Source organism: Balaenoptera borealis, assembly GCF_965194805.1.
Source record: "Balaenoptera borealis genome assembly, chromosome: X".
NCBI classification, from domain to species: domain Eukaryota; kingdom Metazoa; phylum Chordata; class Mammalia; order Artiodactyla; family Balaenopteridae; genus Balaenoptera; species Balaenoptera borealis.
Window position 1 is genome coordinate 86303416 of NC_138881.1, and position 19408 is coordinate 86322823.

A 19408-nucleotide genomic window follows, 5' to 3' on the forward strand; every position below is an offset into this window, starting at 1 on the left:
TTGTTGTCAGTGTGTTATGTATTAATAGAGCATATGAGTTCACTGTCCTTTATATTATGTCTATTGGCCATTTTTATTTCATTTCTTTCTGTCTTTGTATGCATGGGTGTGCAAACGGTCTGTTCATCTCATTTGTCTTTTTGTCTGTTGTGATGTTTGTATTTTTCTTATGAATCTATAAGAACCCTTTACATATGAATAACATCAAGTATTTGTCTATCACTTACACTTACCCATTAAAGGGCATTTCCGTACCTACAGTACTATTGTACTTCTCTAGAGCCTTTATGTCTTCATCAGGGCAGTTTCCCAAAATCCAAAGAGGAAAGAGGAGAGAAATATTATTTTTCCTTTCTTTCCCCCACAAACTAGAAGATATAAGAAACCCACAAATGATCTTAATAATAAATGGACCACGTTATTAGAGAAATAATTCAGTCTCCCCTACGGATTCATTAATGGCCCCTATAAACACCTTTTCTCCCAAATCTCTCTGGGCATCTAATGCCTGTTCTAAATCAACAGCCCTAGAGGCTGAGGGCCTGCCCAAACTTCTCTTTCAACCAGCAACTCAAAAAGCAGCTTTCTTCACAGTCCCAGACATTTTAACACTTGCTAGTACTTAAAGAGCAAAGTCTAGAGATTCTAATCACTAGGTCTAATTACAATGAAGGGAAATTTTTCACTGAAAAGTTAACAAAAGAAAACAATTACTAAGCCAAATGGGATCCCATTCTCTTGACAGACTGATAATGTGGATTAGGCTGTGTTTCTAAAACCTGACTCCTGAATCACATCTACGAGCAAGGGGGGAAATCTCTCCTTCTTACTATCCAAGAAAAAAGGGTCCTTGGGAACTTTATAGAATACGTGCAGTCTGAACCATGTACAGGCCTGGGTTAAGGAAGGACTTGGATTACTGATAATTTGCTATCATTTGAGGGGCACCTGAAGGCCCTGAGGTTCAAATAATCATTTTGTGCCCACAGATTAATGCCTGAAATACCACCATGAGTTTAGATGAACCATCTAGTGCTGAGTTCAAAAGCACTAGTCAGAGTTTTACTAGTCAGAGACACCTCACTGGAAGTGAAGGGTATTTGGCTCCCTCCAAGTCAAAAGTATGAATGAGGCATGGTGGGGAGGAAGAGAGTAAGATATATAGAGTGCCTGAGGAAGCAAACATGTTTGGCCCATGAATCTGCTCAAGGCCATAACCGACAAGGGATAGCTGCAAATACACCCCATGTTGCTCTAACGGGTGCAAGTGAATAACAGTTCTTTTCTAGTAGACAAAAGTCTTGCCATTCCTAGTGCTCCCTTTGATCTAGATAAGACTCATCTTCACCCAAGAAAACAACAAAGTATCTACTATTGAGATGATCATGTGCCTTTTGTCTTTTGTTGCTGTGGTGTAACACATTGATGGATTTGCATATGTTGAACCATCTTAGTGACTCTGAGATGAATCCAACCTGATCATAGTGTGTGATCATTTTTATGTGTTGTTGGATTCAGTTTGCTAATATTTTGTTGAGGATTTTTGCATCTATAGTCATCAAAGATATTGGCCTGTAGTTTTCTTTTTTGGTCATGTCTCAAAGTTTCTAGATTTCTCTTATATCTTCATAACAGAACTTTGTCACATAATTCTGTCTATAGACTAGGGACAGTTCTAAATGCTTTACATGTATTAACTCATTTATATTTCAGAACCACCCTATCAAGGTAGCTGCTATTATTATCTTAATTTTACAGATAAGGAAACCAAGGGGTAAAGAAGAGGCAGAACTGAGATTTGACCCAAATTTGGGAGACTCTAAAGTTTATATTTCAAACCATGTGTGGAAGCTTCTTGTCCATTGCCAAAAAGATAGCATTCATACCAAAAAGTCATTGTCACTATTCCATTTCAGCCTTCATGTTATATTTTCAGTGTTCTTTTAGGAGTTCTTTAAATGGGGGGAAGCTTTTTGAGAAGGTTATAATGAGTAAGAGCATAGGCTGTAAAATCAGACAGACTTGGAATCATGTCCAAACTCTGCCACACACTAGCATTGTGAATTTCAGCAAGTTACTCAACATTGCTGAGCATCAATTTCTTCATCTGTAACTGATTTGATAATCATAATCTCTACTTCCTAGGGCTCTTGTGAAGATTACATGGGTTAATATTTGTAAAAAGCTTACTACAGAACAGTACCTAGAACCTAGCAAGCACTCCCAAAATTTATCTTATACATATTATAAAGCTGGAGAAGACGTTAGGGATGCTCTAGAGTTTAGCCCCAGTTTGAAATAATTCTGAAGGGCAAGAAAAATACACAGGCACTAGCTCCACCAAGGGCACCACCATTCAAGACGAAGCCTCCCCTTGAGCAAGGGGGCCAGGTAGCATTCACCTACAGAGCCATCCTCAACAAAAGATAGCAGCAGTCAAAGCCCAACAGCACAGTTTGTGTGCTGATGGCAGTGGTGGGGAGCAGAATGTACAAGTGGATAGTAATTCACTCTTCTCAGTCATACCTGAGGAGTCTTCCCTTCAACATCCAGGTACAAAGCTATCAGACATTCTTCACCTCCAATTTGTTTTTCTTATTCACCAGAAGTTTGTATATCAAGCTTGGGAAACTCAAGGTGCAAGCCTTAGTTTCCTCATCTCCAGTGGATCAAGAGGAGATAGCCAAAATCATGTTTATATTTTCAGGCTAAAAAAATCAAATTAAATCATAGAGCCAAAGGACCACAGATTGTAATATAATTGCCAAAGAAAATAGATCCAAGTAGTTCTTGAGTTTAAGCATGGCTCTGTAACTTACAGGCTATGTGACCTTAGGCAAGTAACTTACCATTCTTAAGACTCATTTTCTGTAAAATCAAGGACAGCAGTTGTTGCTGCAACTAGTAAATGAAATGTTGCGCTTGAAAGCGCTTTGCAAACGCTAACGGATATACAAGTGGTGGGTATGTTAATGTAGTCAAACATATGCCAAGAAAAATACTAAAAATCAAAATTACTGCAGGACTGGTTTTTTTTTTTTTTTAGATTCCATATATATGTGTTAGCATACGGTATTTGTTTTTCTCTTTCTGACTTTCTTCACTCTGTATGACAGACTCTAGGTCCATCCACCTCACTAAAATGACTCAATTTCGTTTCTTTTTATGGCTGAGTAATATTCCATTGTATATATGTGCCACATCTTCTTTCTCCATTCATAAAAGATATACATTTTTTTGCACCCCTCCAGAAACTTTTGTGTTTTTAATGTCATATTTTACATCTTCATGTTTATCCCTTAACTGTTTATTGTAGTTATAGTTGCTTTTACAATTTTTTGTCTTTTAATACTGGTACTGGCTCATTTAAGTGGTAGATCCTTAGTCCTTAGTATATATTTGCCTTTCCTTTTTGGATTTTCCATTTCCTATAGATTCTTACTTTTTTCCATTTAGAGAAGACCCTTTAACATTCCCTTTATGGTAGGTTTAGTATTGATGAATTCTTTTAGTTTTTGCTTTTCCAAGAAGTTTTTACCTCTCCTTGGATTCTAAATGACAGTCTTGCTGGGTAGTATCCTAGGTTGCAGGTCTTTCCCTTTCAGCACTTTGAATATATCATGCCACTCCCTTCTGACCTGCAAATTTTCTGCAGAAAAATCAGCTGATAGCTGATTTCTTTCCTTCTGCTAACTTTGGGGTTTTTTTGTTCTTCTTTCTCTAATTGCTTTAGATGTAAGGTTAGGTTGTTTATTTCAGATGTTTCTTGTTTCTTGAGATAGGATTGTACTACTATAAAATTCCCTCATAGAACTGCTTTTACTGCATCCCATGGGTTTTGGGTCATCGTGTTTCCATTGTCATTTGTGTCTAGGTATTTTTTGACTTCCTCTTTGATTTCTCCAGTGATCTCTTGGTTATTAAGTAGTGTGTTGTTTAGCCTCCATGTGTTTGTATTTCTTACAGGTTTTTTCCTGTAATTGATATCTAGTCTCGTAGCGTTGTGGTCGGAAAAGATACTTGATACGATTTCAATTTTCTTAAATTTACTAAGGCTTGATTTGTGACCCAAGATATGATCTATCCTGGAGAATGTTCCATGAGCACTTGAGAAGAATGTGTATTCTGTTGTTTTTGGATGGACTGTCCTATAAATATCAATTAAGTCCATCTTGTTTAATGTATCATTTAAAGCTTGTGTTTCCTTATTTATTTTGATTTTGGATGATCTGTCCATTGGTGAAAGTGGGGTGTTAAAGTCCCCTACTATGATTGTGTTACTGTCACTTTCCCCTTTTATGGCTGTTTGTATTTGCCTTATGTATTGAGGTGCTCCTATGTTGGGTGCATAAATATTTACAATTGTTATATCTTCTTCTTGAATTGATCCCTTGATCATTATGTAGTGTTCTTCTTTGTCTCTTGTAATAGTCTTTGTTTTAAAGTCTATTTTGTCTGATATGAGAATTGCTACTCCAGCTTTCTTTTGATTTCCATTTGCATGGAATATCTTTTTCCATCCCCTCACTTTCAGTCTGTATGTGTCTCTAGGTCTGAAGTGGGTCTCCTGTAGACAGCATATATACGGGTCTTGTTTTTGTATCCATTCAGCCAATCTATGTCTTTTGGTTGGAGCATTTAATCCTTTTACATTTAAGGTAATTATCGATATGTATGTTCCTATTACCATTTTCTTAATTGTTTTGGGTTTATTATTGTAGGTCTTTTCCTTCTCTTGTGTTTCCTGTCTAGAGAAGTTCCTTTAGCATTTGTTATAAAGCTGGTTTGGTGGTGCTGAATTCTCTTAGCTTTTGCTTGTCTGTAAAGGTTTTAATTTCTCCGTCAAATCTGAATGAGATCCCTGCTGGGTAGAGTAATCTTGGTTGTAGGTTTTTCTCCTTCATCACTTTAAATATGTCCTGCTACTCCCGTCTGGCTTGCAGAGTTTCTGCTGAAAGATCAGCTGTTAACCTTATGGGGATTCCCTTCTTGTTGTTTTTCCCTTGCTGCTTTTAATATTCGTTCTTTGTATTTAATTTTTGATAGTTTGATTAATATGTGTCTTAGTGTGTTTCTCCTTGGATTTATCCTGTATGGGACTCTCTCTGCTTCCTTGACTTGATTAACTATTTCCTTTTCCATATTAGGGACGTTTTCAACTGTAATCTCTTCAAATATTTTCTCAGTCCCTTTCTTTTTCTCTTCTTCTTCTGAGACCCCTATAATTCAAATGTTGGTGCATTTAATGTTGTCCCAGAGGTCTCTGAGGCTGTCCTCAATTCCTTTCATTATTTTTTCTTTATCCTGCTCTGTGGTAGTTATTTCCACTATTTTATCTTCCAGGTCACTTATCCGTTCTTCTGCCTCAGTTATTCTGCTATTGATTCCTTCTAGAGAATTTTTAATTTCATTTATTGTGTTGTTCATCATTGTTTGTTTGCTCTTTATTTCTTCTAGGTCCTTGTTAAACGTTTCTTGTATTTTCCCCATTTTATTTCCAAGATTTTGGATCATCTTTACTATCATTACTCTGAATTCTTTTTCAGGTAGACTGCCTATTTCCACTTCTTTTGTTTTGTCTGGTGGGTTTTTACCTTGCTCCTTCATCTGTTGTGTGTTTCTCTGTCTTCTCATTTTGCTTAACTTACTGTGTTTGGGGTCTTCTTTTCGCAGGCTGCAGGTTCATAGTTCCCGTTGTTTTTGGTGCCTGCCCCCAGTGGCTAAAGTTGGTTCAGTGGGTTGTGTAGTCTCCTGGTAGAGGGGACTAGTCCCTGTGTTCTGGTGGATGAGGCTGGGTCTTGTCTTCTGATGGGCAGGACCGCATCTGGTGCTGTGTTTTGGGGTGTCTGTGGCCTTATTATGATTTTAGGCAGCCTCTCTGCTAATGGGTGGGGTTGTGTTCCTGTCTTGCTAGTTGTTTGGCGTAGGGTGTCCAGCAATGTAGCTTGCTCATTGTTGAGTGGAGCTGGGTCTTCACATTGAGATGGATATCTCTGGGAGAATTTTCGCTGTTTGATATTACGTGGAGCTGGGAGGTCTCTGGTGGACCAATGTCCTGAACTCAGCTCACCCACCTGTGAGGCACAGGCCTGACACCCGGCCAGAACACCAAGACCCTGTCAGCCACACGGCTCAGAAGAAAAGGGAGAAAAAAAGAAAGAAAGAAAGAAAGAAAGAAAGAAAGAAAGAAAGAAAGAAAGAAAAGGAAATAAAGTTATTAAAATAAAAAGTTTTTTCAATTATTAAAAATAAAAAAGTTAAAAATAAAAAATAGCAAAAAAAGAAAAAATAAAGAAAGAAGAGAGCAACTAAACTAAAAAACTATACAAAAAAACCACATCAGACAGACAGAATCCTAGGACAAATGGTTAAAGGAAACCTATACAGACAAAATCACACAAAGAAGCATACACATACACACTCACAAAAAGAGAAAAAGAAAAAAAATATATCTATGTATAAAAACAAATGGAAGAGAGCAACCAAATCAATAAACAGATCTAACAATGATAATAAACTCTAAATACTAAACTAAGATAAACATAAAACCTGAAACCAGTCAGTCACATACAGCAAACCCCAAGTCTACTCTTGCTCCTGAAGTCCACTGCCTCAATTTTGGGATGATTCATTGTCTGTTCAGGTATTCCACAGATGCAGGGTACATCAAGTTGATTGTGGAGATTTAATCTGCTGCTCCTGAGGCTGCTGGGAGAAATTTCCCTTTCTCTTCTTTGTTCACACAGCTCCTGGGGTTCAGCTTCGGATTTGGCCCTGCCTCTGCATGTAGGTCACCTGAGGGCTTCTGTTCTTTGCTCAGACAGGACAGCGTTAAAGTAGCAGCTGATTAGGGGCTCTGGCTCACTCAGGCAGGGGGGAAGGAGGGGTATGGAATGCGGGATGAGCCTGCAGCGGCAGAGGCCAGCGTGATGCTGCAACAGCCTGAGGTGCACTGTGTGTTCTCACGGGGAGGTTTTCTCTGGATCGTGGGACCCTGGCAGTTGCAGGCTGCACAGGTTCCCAGGAGGGGAGGTGTGGAGTGTGGCCTGTGCTTGCACACAGGCTCCTTGGTGGCTGCAGCAGCAGCCTTAGTGTTTCATGCCCATCTCTGGTGTCAGCGCTGATAGCCACGGCTCACACCCATCTCTGGAGCTGGTTTAGGCTGTGCTCTGAATAACTTCTCCTCGCATACCCAGAAACAAGGGTATCTTGTCTCTTACGCATTTCCAGACTTTTTCCCAGTCTCCCTCCCAGCTAGCTGAGGTGGACTAGCCCCCTTCAGGCCGTGTTCAAGCAGCCAACCCCAGTCCTCTCCCTGGGATCTGAACTCTGAAGCCAGAGCCTCAGCTCCCAGCCCCTACCCAACCCGGCAGGTGAGCAGACAAGCCTCTCGGGCTGGAGAGTGCTGGTCGACACTGACCCTCTGTGCAGGAATCCCTCCACTTTGCCCTCTGCACCCCGTTGCTGCGCTCTCCTCCGTGGCTCCGAAGCTTCCCCCCCCCCCCCCCCCCGTCTCCGCCAGTGAAGGGACTTCCTAGTGTGTGGAAACTTCTCCTCCTTCACAGCTCCCTCCCAGAGGTTCAGGTCCTGTCCCTATTCTTTTGTCTCTGTTTTTTCTTTTTTCTTTTGCCCTACCCCGGTACATGGGGAGTTTCTTGCTTTTTGGGAAGTCTGAGGTCTTCTGCCAGCGTTCAGTACATGTTTTTCAAGAGTTGTTCCACATGTAGATGTATTTCTGCTGTACTTCTGGGTAGGAAGGTGATATCCACATCTTACTCTTCCTCTGTCTTGAAGGTCCCCCCTCACTGGCTTTTAAAAATATATATGTTGCCAGGGTACTTCGAAATATTTCACCTTGCCTTATTCTCACTTCCTATATTTCTTGTCTCATCCGTTCACACTTTCTTATCTCCCAATGGGAAGGAACATTAAATGCTTTCAAATCCATTCTCTTACCTTTACTCTTTTTTTAATTTTTTAAGTTACTTAAGTAATACACAAATACATTCTCATCATAAACTGTCAACAACGTATGTCTCAATTAAAAAATTCAGAATGTCAACCATACAGATGTATATAAACTTGAAAGCCTCTCTTCACCATCACTCTCCATACTATACCACTCTCCAGAGATAACTTCAATGGTAACAATTTTGTGTATACCATTCCAGAATTTTTCCTATGCATGTGCAAACACAAGCATAAAATTTGGGTTGTTGTTTTTTTTCACAAAAATTCGATCATACTAGATATATTTTTATGCTACCTACTCTTTTCATCTAAAAATATGCCTTAGAGATCTCTCTATGTCAGTATAGATAGGTTTACCTCATTTTGTTTACAGCTGTAGAATAGTGTTTCATAGCAAGAAGGTACAACAATTTATTCAATATTTAATTTTTCCAATACAGATGGACCATTAGGTTGTTTACAATCTTCTAGAACTGTAAACATCCTTCTTTAAGTCTCCTTGTGCAGATGTCCAAATGTTTCTATAAGTGAATATGCTGCAACAAAGTATATTTGCATTTTAAATTTGAAATAATAGTGCCAAATTACCCAATAGAATAGCTATATGGATCTACATTCCCACCAATCGTGTGTGAGAATATGTTTCCCTCATCCTAATCAACACAACATATTATCAATCCTTTTTAATGTTTTGCCAACATATTGGGCAAACATTCTGATTTTTGTTTCATTTTTTAATTCTCCTGGTTACTAGTGAGAAAGAGCATCTTTTCATATGCTTATTGGCCATTAGTACTTCTTCAATGAATTACCTATTCATAGCTTTGCTCATATTTCTAATGAGTTGTTTGTCACTTTTGTACTGATTTGTAGAGCAGTTGGTATGTTACAGATGTTAATAATTTGTTTTTTGCATATGTTGTAAATATCTTTTCCAGTCTCAAACTCAAACAGTTACAAGGGCCAGGAAGGTAATGTGATTGTATGATGCTTACCAAGTGCAAGACACTAAGGAATAAGGCAATAATGCCCAACTAAAGCTATTAACATTTTCCCCAAATATTTAAAGCTCCATGCAGGACAAAGTATTTGCATGTACAGTCCACCAGCTTGAGACCTAGCTTTCAGTGAGTTCTTGTCGTTGATGAGATGTTCAAAGGTTTTTGTTTTTATTTTGCTTTCTAATTTATTTTGTGTTGTTGAATTTGTCAGTGCTTTCCATTGTGGCTTCTAGGTTTACTTTAGTATCTTGCTTATGAAGGCTTTATCCTCTTGTATTTTAGTCTAAGACTTATATAGATAATTTTATCTTCATTTCTTCAGTCTAGCTGGAATTCAGATTATGGTAGAAAAGTAACTGTATTAAATTTTAATTTTGTCCTCCAAAGTCTTTTAAGAAACAGTCCATTATGTTCCACTGATTTTAAATGTCACATTTATCACATGCTAAATTCCAACTTTTAAAAATAGTCTATTTTTGAATTATATTCTATTAATCTGTTATTATATTCCTAAACTATAGCCACACTGTTTTATTATAAATTTATACAATATTTTGATGTTGAGTAAGGAGAGTCATCATTCATTTTTCTCTTCTTTTCAAAATGTCCTTGGCAATCCCTGCCCATTTTATTTTCCAAATGAATTTCAGTCAAGTTTCTTGTAGTATCCTTTTGGAATTTTGTTTGAATTGCATTGAATTTATAGATTAATTTGAAGAATATTTACATCTTTCAGATTCTGTGCCTTCCAATCCAATGGCGTTCTCTGTCATTTATTTTTATGCTATTATGTCATTTGGTAACCTTTAATAGATATCATCATGTAAAATTATTACATGTTTCATTAGGTTTATTCTGAGCTATTTTATAGTCTTGTTGCTAGTGTGAATTATACCCCTTATACATGATATTTTCTAATTGGTTTTTACTGGAAAGATATTAACGTTTGTATATTGATATAGATCTAGCCACTGTGCTAAACTCTCTTATTAGTTCTAATAGTTTGCCAGTTGATTCTTATGGATTTTCTAGATATGTAATTTTATCATCAGTGATTAATAACAGTTCATTCCATTCTTTCTAATGTTAGTACTTTCTAATTATCTTTCTTTCCTTTCTCTGCTCCTCCTCCTCCTTCTCATTCTTCTTCAAATTGTATTGGCTAGGTCCTCCAGAATAATGTTGGATAGTAGGGTTGAAAGCAAGCAACTCTGGCTTCTTCCTGACTTTAATAAGAATGTGTAAAATATTTCATTATTAAGTATCATATGTGCTATATATTTCTAGTAGAAACCCTTTTAGAAAGTTAAGGAAGTCTCCTTCTTTCCCTAGTTTAAGAGTTGTTTTTTTAAAATCTAGACTAAGTATTGAATTTTATCTAAAGCTTTTCTAGCACCTGTTACAATTACGTTTTTTCTTTTAATATGTTACTGTTGTAAATTACATTTATAGAGATGGCAATGCTGAACTATTCTTGCCTTCCCAGAGTAAAATTTACTTCGTAATGATGTTTTCTTATTTTAATACACTGCAGCATTTAATTTGTTAATACTTCATTTGGGATTTTTGTATCTGTGTTCATAAGTGAAATTGACCTATGTCATCACTCTTTACTTGAATAACTTCTTCATATCAAATTCTTTCTTTAAATAAGTCCCTGGCCCAAGTAGTTCTTTCGACCAACCTTGAGAAGTGTGATTTCTGAGCCCAGAGGTGAAATACCCAAGTCCATCCAAGGGATTCCTATGACATCAGAGAAGGGAACAGTTGTTCTGAACTAGAAGGATCCCAGTAAATTATGTCCAGTTTTTCCTTCCAGGCTATTCCAGTAGTCAATATCCTTAGGGGGAAAAAAAGGATGTATATGGTTACCTGCTGTTGCAGCAACATTCCAAATGTTAAAGATTTCAATTCCACTCCCACATGGCTTATCCTGACCCGTCTCAGCCATACAGAATTAATAACAATAATTTCTGAATGCTTAATACATGTCAGGTACTCCTTAAATCCTCAATGCAAACCCCAATTTTACAGATAAGAAAACTTAGAGACAAAGAGATTAAGTAAATTTCCCAAGATTATAGGACTAGCAGGTAGCAACGCCAGATTTCTAATTCCCATCAGTATGATTAAAAGGCTTCTGCTATTAACCAGTATACTGCCTTCCAACAACACAATGAGAGCCATCATGATCTAGAAAGATCCACAATATAGTTTACCTGCACTCTTGCAGCTTCTTCTCAAAGCTGGGTCCAGGCAAATTCAACTATTTTGCTTGGGAATGGGAACTGCTATAGATTGAGGCCAGCTTTGAGTGGTAGAAATACTACATTGAGAAGATCAGCAACTCAATTATCACTTCCCAGCTGTGGGACCTTGAATAAATTACTTAAACTCCTTGAAAACCAGTTTCTCAACCTGTGAAATAAGAAAAATAATAGTGCCTAGTTCATGAGGGTTTTGTGAGCATTAAATAAGCCAATGCATATAAAGCAGTTACCAAAGTCCTTGGCTCTTAGGTGTTCAAAAATGTTCACAATTGCTATCCTTATACGAGACATCAGAAAGACATTCCGCTACCACAGACTATCCCGCTTCCTGATCCCTGGCCACTGCCTCCAGTTCATGCTCTAATTTTAAAAAGTACTCCTTAAAACTCTCCACATCTGAATATACCTATCTAATTGTCCAACAGGCTGAACTAAAAGACAAAAAATTAAAAAATCAGCTTTAAAAAAAGTTTGCTGCATTTGAGGGACCCTCACTTCAAATTTTAGCAAAGCCTTAGCAAAGTTTTAATTTCAAGAAAAACGAAATCACATAAGAATCAAAGCAAAAAAATGGGCTAATTTCAACGGACCAAATCTCAGACTTAACCACATTAAATGCAAGTATTAACCCATTTTGATTGATAGTTTCCGTGTGTCCCCCCAGATCCATCTCCTGCCTTCCCTGCAGTGCCCTGGGAAAATGACCTATACAGACTGCACCACCTGAGCTTCCTTGATTTCTAGTTTCCAGCTGAGTTTGGAAAATGGGAAGAAATGGCAGGACATCTGAAAGTAGGAGGAGAGTAAGGCCAGAGTACTTACTCCCCTCCAAATCTCCTCTCCCAAGCCAGCCTATCGCTTGTGTAATGTTTGTGTTTTTCTACCTATGATGACAGCACCTATCTGGCAGCCCCTCTCTCATAGTTTTAGGTCTTACCTGGCCCTAGTAACCACTCTCTCTCTTGTGCGTTCAGGCCTACCAGTAGTAACAGCTTCCTGCTCTTGCTACACTTGATTGTCTCACTGTCCTTCGTGGGTTCCTTAACCCTGTCCATAATTCGGTAAATAGTCTCATCATTAAAAACTATCCTTAGTTAAACCTTTTTTTAAGGTTTAAGGTGGAGTATTCCACCTCTTTCCTGCTGTGCCCCTAATCATTACACCCATAGCAGGATCAGGGAAAAGAGCAGAAATAGCTCCAGATTATTTCAATGAGAAAAGTGGAACTGTGGAAGAGAGGCCTCCTGGAAGGAGCTATATTTCTAGAGAGATGTAGCTATTGTCAGAGAGGAAGTACAGAAGCAGGAAGGGAACAAATAAGAAATGCCCCAGCTTCTCTATCCTCCTGCCCTCTATTCCCCTCCCAGTGCCTCCCATCGAAGAAAAAAAATGGAAACTAGCCAACAAAGGAGCCTGGGTAAAGCAGTCCACAGGCGGTCAGTCTTTCAAGGCCCAGAGCAGGATGATAATGGCTCAGGGTAGGGAGAAAATAGGTAAAACCCAGTATAACCCACTTGTCCATCTGTGAGAGCAAGAAATTTGTCTGTTTTGTCTACAGCTATATTCTTATCTGTAGCAATCTTTGGCATATGCAGATGCTCAATAAATATTTTGAATTATACAAGGGAATGCTATTCAGCCATAAAAAGAAGGAAATCCTGCCACTTGGGCCAACATGGATGGATCTTGAGGGCATTATGCTAAGTGAAATAAGTCAGGAAGAGAAAGACAAATACTGTATAATCTCATTTATATGTGGAATCAAACAAACAAAAAAAACAAACTCATAGAAACAGAGATCAGATTTGTGGTTGCCAGAGGTAAGTGGTGGGGGCGGTGGGGGAAATAGGTGAAAGTGGTCAACTTCCAGTTATAAGATAAATAAGTTCTGGGATGTAATGTACAGCATGGTGACTATAGTTAACAATACTGGGTTGTATATTTGAAAGTTGCTGAGAGTAAATTTTAAAAGTTCTCACCACAGGGCGGGGGGTGTAGGAAACCTTTGTAACTATGTAAGGTGCTAGGTGTTAAACTTGTGCTAATCATTTCACAGTATATATATATATCAACTCATTATGCTGTACATTCTAAATTTATACAATGTTGTATGTCAATTATATATCAATAAAACTGGAAAATTTTTAAAAATATTTTGAATGAATGAATGAATGCTGCAAAACAATGGAAGCATAGCTATGACGTATTAAGGGGAAATTTTTGTTAACATCTTTATTGGAGTATAATTGCATTACATTGTTGTGGTAGTTGCTGCTGTATAACAAAGTGCATCAGCTATACGTATACCTATATCCCCGTAACCCTTAAGGGGAAATTTTTATAACCCAAGAATTCTATACTTAGAGAAGCTACCTTTCATATATGAAAGCATTAAAAAATTCTCAGATATGCAACAGCTCAGGAAATACATCACTCATGGATCCTTCTTGAAAGAAACTAGGACATTCAGGTTGTCCAGGAGATGCATTAAAAATAAGAGAGCAAGAGTGAAGTAGCTGTGGCTTAAAAGGAGTAATAGTTAGTCTCTCTTTCTAAGAATATGTCTTAATGAAAACATTCTGAAATGCAAATAAACATATGTGCACAAATATGTTTGTGGCAGACTGCTGTCTCCCAAAATCTCTTTTCTCTTTCCTCCATAGTAATAGATGTGCCAGGCACGTGATTGCCCAGCTATGCTTCATTTTCGAGCTTCACTTGATTGTGCATGGCTGTATGACTAAGAAACACAAGCAAACGTGTGTGCTACTTCTTCTGGCCCAGAGCTCTTAAGAAGTAGGCATACCTCCTCCCTGCTCTATGTCCTCTTCCTATGAGTCTGAGCATGGATGTTCAAGTGACAGAGTTAATGAAAAAGACAGAAGAAATCTGCATTCCTGAATGATTGCACTAAGTAGAACCATGACCTGACTCAGAACTCATTCCATTCCTTGAAACATTTCTTTGATTTGAGCCACTGCATGTTAGGCAGTCTATTCATTACAGCAGTTGGCATTATCCTAACTAATACAATGCTCATTGTAGCATCACTGATATTTGAGAAACATCAAAACAATCTAACATGAGGAAACTTCCAAACAATGGAAAATGATGCAGTCTTCACAGAGTATGTTTATAAAAACTCATAAGACTTGGGGGGGGGGGGTTCCCCTGGTGGTGCAGTGGTTAAGAATCCGCCTGCCAGTGCAGGGGACACGGGTTCGAGCCCTGGTCCGGGAAGATCCCACATGCCACAGAGCAACTAAGCCGTTGCGCCACAACTACTGAGCCTGCGCTCTAGAGCCCGTGTGCCACAAATACTGAAGCCCTTGCGCCTAGAGCCCGAGCTCCACAACAAGAGAAGCCACCGCAATGAAAAGCCTGCGCACTGCAACGAAGAGTAGCCCCTGCTCGCTGCAACTAGAGAAAGCCCACTCGAAACAACAAAGACCCAACACAGCCAAAAATAAAATAAATTTAAAAAAAAAGACTTAGGGAAATGCTCGTTACATAACATTAATAAAACAAAGCAGGATACATAGATATATATACACAGTATAATTTCAGTTATGTAAAGTACGTTGATCTTAAAAAGACTAGAAGGAAATAGGCCAATATGTTTTTAGTAGTTGCCTTTTGATAGTGAAATTGTGGGTGCTCTTTTCCCGATTCATTCTTTGTCGTACTCTCCAAATTTTCTACAGTCATCATGCATCACTCTTATAATCACAAAAATTAAAATGAAAATTTGATAAAGACTGTGAAGATTAGGTGGAGACACTGAAAATGTTTAAGATATGATGCTATAAGAAAAGAGCAGAACACAAAATCTATGTTCATTTGGGTTGCAACTATGTAAAAAAATGTGTTTGCAGGTTGCAGTTATGGAGGGTGAATAAGTCAATTGAGATCTAAGTACAGCATGATGACTATAGTTAATAATACTGTATTGAATACTGGAAATTTGCTGAGAGCGTACATTTCAGTTGCTCTCATCACAAAAAAAAGTGGTAACTATGTGAGGAGATGATATATTAACAAGTTTGACTGTAGTAATCATTTCACCATGTACATGTATATTAAATCATGTGCACCTTCAATATAGAATTTTTATTAAAAATAAAATTTTAAAAATAGTTAATTAAAATGCCTATTCATTTGGATGCAGACTAGAAAGAGAAATGCAAAACTGAAAATAGCTGCTGTGTTACAGGGCTTGTGGATGATTTGTTTGCTTTAAAACTTTTCCTTCAGTGTAATCATAACATTGTTTTATTCCAGTAAAAACATGACATAATTTTTAACCTAGTTCCTTAACCCCAAATATTTACACTCCCTAGTGTTTATTAAACTAATCACTGCGATTTGAGCCTCAGCCGTGTGTGAGGTTTTTCTGGATCAGCTACCTCATGGGCTTCAATATAGAATGCTTTGAGTTCATTCCTCAACTCAATTTATCCTTGAACTAATCATTCCACCAGATTAAAGGAAGAGTTACTTGAATGACAGGAAGAAGCATTGCTGGTGATGTGTGTGTATTTAATCTAATATTCTCCTGACTATTTGCCTCCGTGTCCTTTTCTTACTGCTACTACAGTTCAGCTAACGGTTCAGGGCTGTTTACAAGTTAATAAAAGAGATGATACCAGATCGCCAGGTGTCCCCTGGGAGCTGGTGATGGGCTTTTGGCTTCGGCACACCCCCCCCCCTGCAGTGCTGGTGGCTTAAAGCCTATTAAAGGCTTAAAGCCTATGGAATGCCCCATAGGCTGAGAATGTTTTACTTGGAAAGGAATACATAAGTCTCACTCCTTTTTTTTTCGTGTTCTTCCACACAAGCACTCCATACAGTGTAAAAATGCTGCCATACAGTGTAAAAGTGCTGCAAACACATCCCAGTTTCCCCTGCACCCATTTGAACTCTGACCAGGCATCTGCTACTACTCTGCATCTGGTTACATCCCAGCTCAGCTGAAATGAAAATCAACAAAACATTTTTATGTGAAACAAGCTGGAAAGATAATAATGGAGTTGTCTGTGGTGTCTACTAGAACAAGGAGAAACTTCAGACATCTTTCTTGCTTGCATCTTCATTGTGTGACTGCTCTTCTGCAGCAGAGCAAGGGCACTGCCCAGCTGCCACAATAAATCCTCTCTACAGAGGCAGGAGAGCTCAGATGAATGGCACCCCAAGAGATCCAGCCTGGAGCTGGAGATCAGTTGTCCTTTGCTGCAATCCTTTTCCTCCTCAAATGAAAAGCATAGGTGTCTCCTTAATTGGAAAGTATTTTTGTGTACATCCCTAGCAATGTCTCCACTCTGCACAAGAGAATTTACCCCCAACAGATTGTTTTCTTAGACTAATCTATGGATTATTTGAAGTAACCCACTAATTTGGAAAAAAGGAACATCTGATCAAAGCAGACTAATGAGAAATGGACATTTTCGAAAGAAGAAAAATATTCTAGGGTTCATCAAGCTTGCAGGGAAGGTCAAAAGAACTGCTAAGTCAGAAACACTCTAACTTGCAGGCAAAAATATCTGCAGCACTTCTAGTACTTTCCAAAGGCACAGTGCTGACATGGCAAACAGCTGAGAGCATTCACTGCTTGAAGAAGAATCTTACCATAGCCTTGGGGTGAATTTTCCTAAAGTCCCTTCTTGAAAAGGGCTAGTCATCCTTCACAAAACTGTAAAGTCAGTAATTTGGCTTTCACATTTCCAGTCTTTCCTTTCTCACCTTCCCAGTGCCCACCACTCCTACTTTCAAGCAGGCAATACTCTTGCACTCTATCCTTCATTTCCGCTAAGAAAATCCACTCTCAAAAAAGGATCTAACAGCTCTGTGTAACTGTGGCCCTGGCCCCTGTTAGGAAGATTGAGAGAGTCAAAGAAGGATTATGAAATGCAAGGCTCTGTCACATTTTAAAATAATTTTAGCCATCTGCCAGTAGGTGGGAGAAGTGATATATTTTTAGGAATGTGACCCCTGAAATCCTACCCCTTGGGCTTCTACTCTTCTGTCTAAAGCTAATTTTGAGATTCAAGCTAATTCTTCAGGCACAAAGCCCCTGAGCCCAGACAAATTATTCCAGCAGTATTTCATATTCCACTTCCTTTTGGGTGAGGCTCAACTCACTGATGAAGTTCTGGAAAATTATGGTCGATTACCCCTTGTGTTCATCAGTCTGAAACTGTTACATTGGCTAATCCATTGGTTATGAGTTGGGTCTAACTTTGGCCAATAAACTGTCCTTATTGTAAAGAATCTAACTCTAAACTTAAATTACAGGGAGAGACCCATAAAAATTGATTGCTTGGCATTAAAAAGATACTCTCCCTGGAAACTCAAAAGAAGGTAAAGTCATCATTGAAAGGGTGGGACTTGGTAGAGGTGAAGAACAGACCTCGAGACAGGTTTCACCATGATCACAAATTTCCAGCGAGTCTGAAGTAGTTTACAAAAAAAGGATTATTCCATCCTCAACCCCCACATATGAAAGAAACTTTTCATGGTCACGTTTCTCTCCTGGGACTGCAAGCTCTTCCAAGCACACCAAACCCTTGCATTATGCAGGCCAATAAGAGTTAAACTGAGATTCTTCTAAGGTCTCATGAGGGTCTGATCCTGCCAAGATTTTCCAGTGGAAAGTTCCAGATGTTTCTATTTCTGATCTAATGGCAAGGCCCCTCTGCCTTCCTTTCTGTTCCCTTCATGTACTCCTTTGCTTTTAGTTTAGGGTGGAATAAAAGTAGATCCATATGAGGGATAGGAGTGGAGAGTGGGTATCTTACTTGTTCTTATGTTCTTACTCACGTGGTCCTTCATCATCTCACAGGCCATCTCTTGCCTCATCTCTATTCCTAGAAGGTACTTGTGCCCCACATCTCCTCTTACCATTCTAATTTCCCTTTCTCTGATTGCCTTCAGGATCTCTCCCTCCCCAGCCTCTTTAGTCTCCCACCAGTCTGCAGATCAATTCTACTATTCGAGGATTACATTCTCTCTTATAACTCATTCCTTTTCTCTGGTGTCTTTAACGCCAGTGTTGACCCTTCCTCTATCTACACTCTGGGGTTTCCATTATTCTGAAGGATTAAAGAAGTACAAAGAAATTTAAATAGTCAATGTACAAAGCAAATGAAATACCCTAATGTGTTGGGGTAGCTATTTAGCCTGAATCATTTCTACAGGCAGAAGACACTTTTGTGAGGAGAAGCGAAAGGCCTTGACTTCTTGACCCCTAAGAGCTCCAAATCCATGTGGAATGGCAGATGGAAGCCAGGAACTCAGCTCCGTGCATGCTCTCTTTTAAAGCAATGCCTTTACTGAGATCTTCAGGGAAGGCCAATATTGACATGTTTTGAGAAACTTAGTGAGAAGCAGTGAGAAGCATTTGTCAATCCCCTGCTGTGCTCCTGCCATCTGCTCTCCTCAGCTTAAGGGAGAAATCACAGGCTTATGACATCTTATCCAGGGCATTGCTTTTCCTCATCAGAGAGCAATGGGAAGCTCTCTCTCCATGTGCCTTGTCCTATGGAGGCTGAGGTGTGGCATTGCTCACCCACCCCAGGCAGCACTGTTCAAGAGGACTCCATCTGGAACCGAGTTTCCTTTTGATGTACTCAAATGTGTTCACACACACTGGTAGAAATGAATCACACCCTATCTAAGTACCACTGTGCCCTAAATAAGGAATCTAGCCTGGAGTTTGCCAAGGGGCTAATTAGAGGCACTAGTCATGTGACCTGTTCTTACTCTAAACCATCTAGCAGGAATCATTATCCTTGCTGGAGGGAGATTTAGCCTTCTGATACTGTCCCTCGATTACTCGAGTGCAGGGAAGGAGTTCTGTACATTAGAATTGCCTAGTGACATAGCTCTTGAGTTTGCCATTCAGAAACAGCCAGGAATCTTGTCCCCTTTGCACTCTGAGTCAACCAGCTAAGCAAGTGAGAAAAGTAGGACTAAGGAACGAGCCCCTTATGTACTTCTTTGATGACATAGGAAAATATCTGTGGAAGAAATAAGACCCCCCCCCCAAAAAAAGTCAAGGAAACTAGACTGTGACACCCTAAAAATAAGACAGTGGGATAAAAGCCCAAATATAAAATGCTACTCAGAATACATCCCATAGGAAATGAAGTGATCTGATTGCATATAACT

At 38.9% G+C, this 19408-nt stretch overlaps 1 long non-coding RNA gene across 1 annotated transcript in view; it reads left to right on the forward strand.

The window, feature by feature from the left end:
* The first annotated feature begins 1891 nt into the window (after nt 1–1891).
* LOC309620843 overlaps nt 1892–19408 on the forward strand; it is a 129727-nt gene continuing 112210 nt past the window's right edge. The window contains exon 1 of the long non-coding RNA XR_014239691.1: nt 1892–6456. This is a non-coding gene — a long non-coding RNA (uncharacterized lncRNA). The remainder of the gene's footprint in view (nt 6457–19408) is intronic.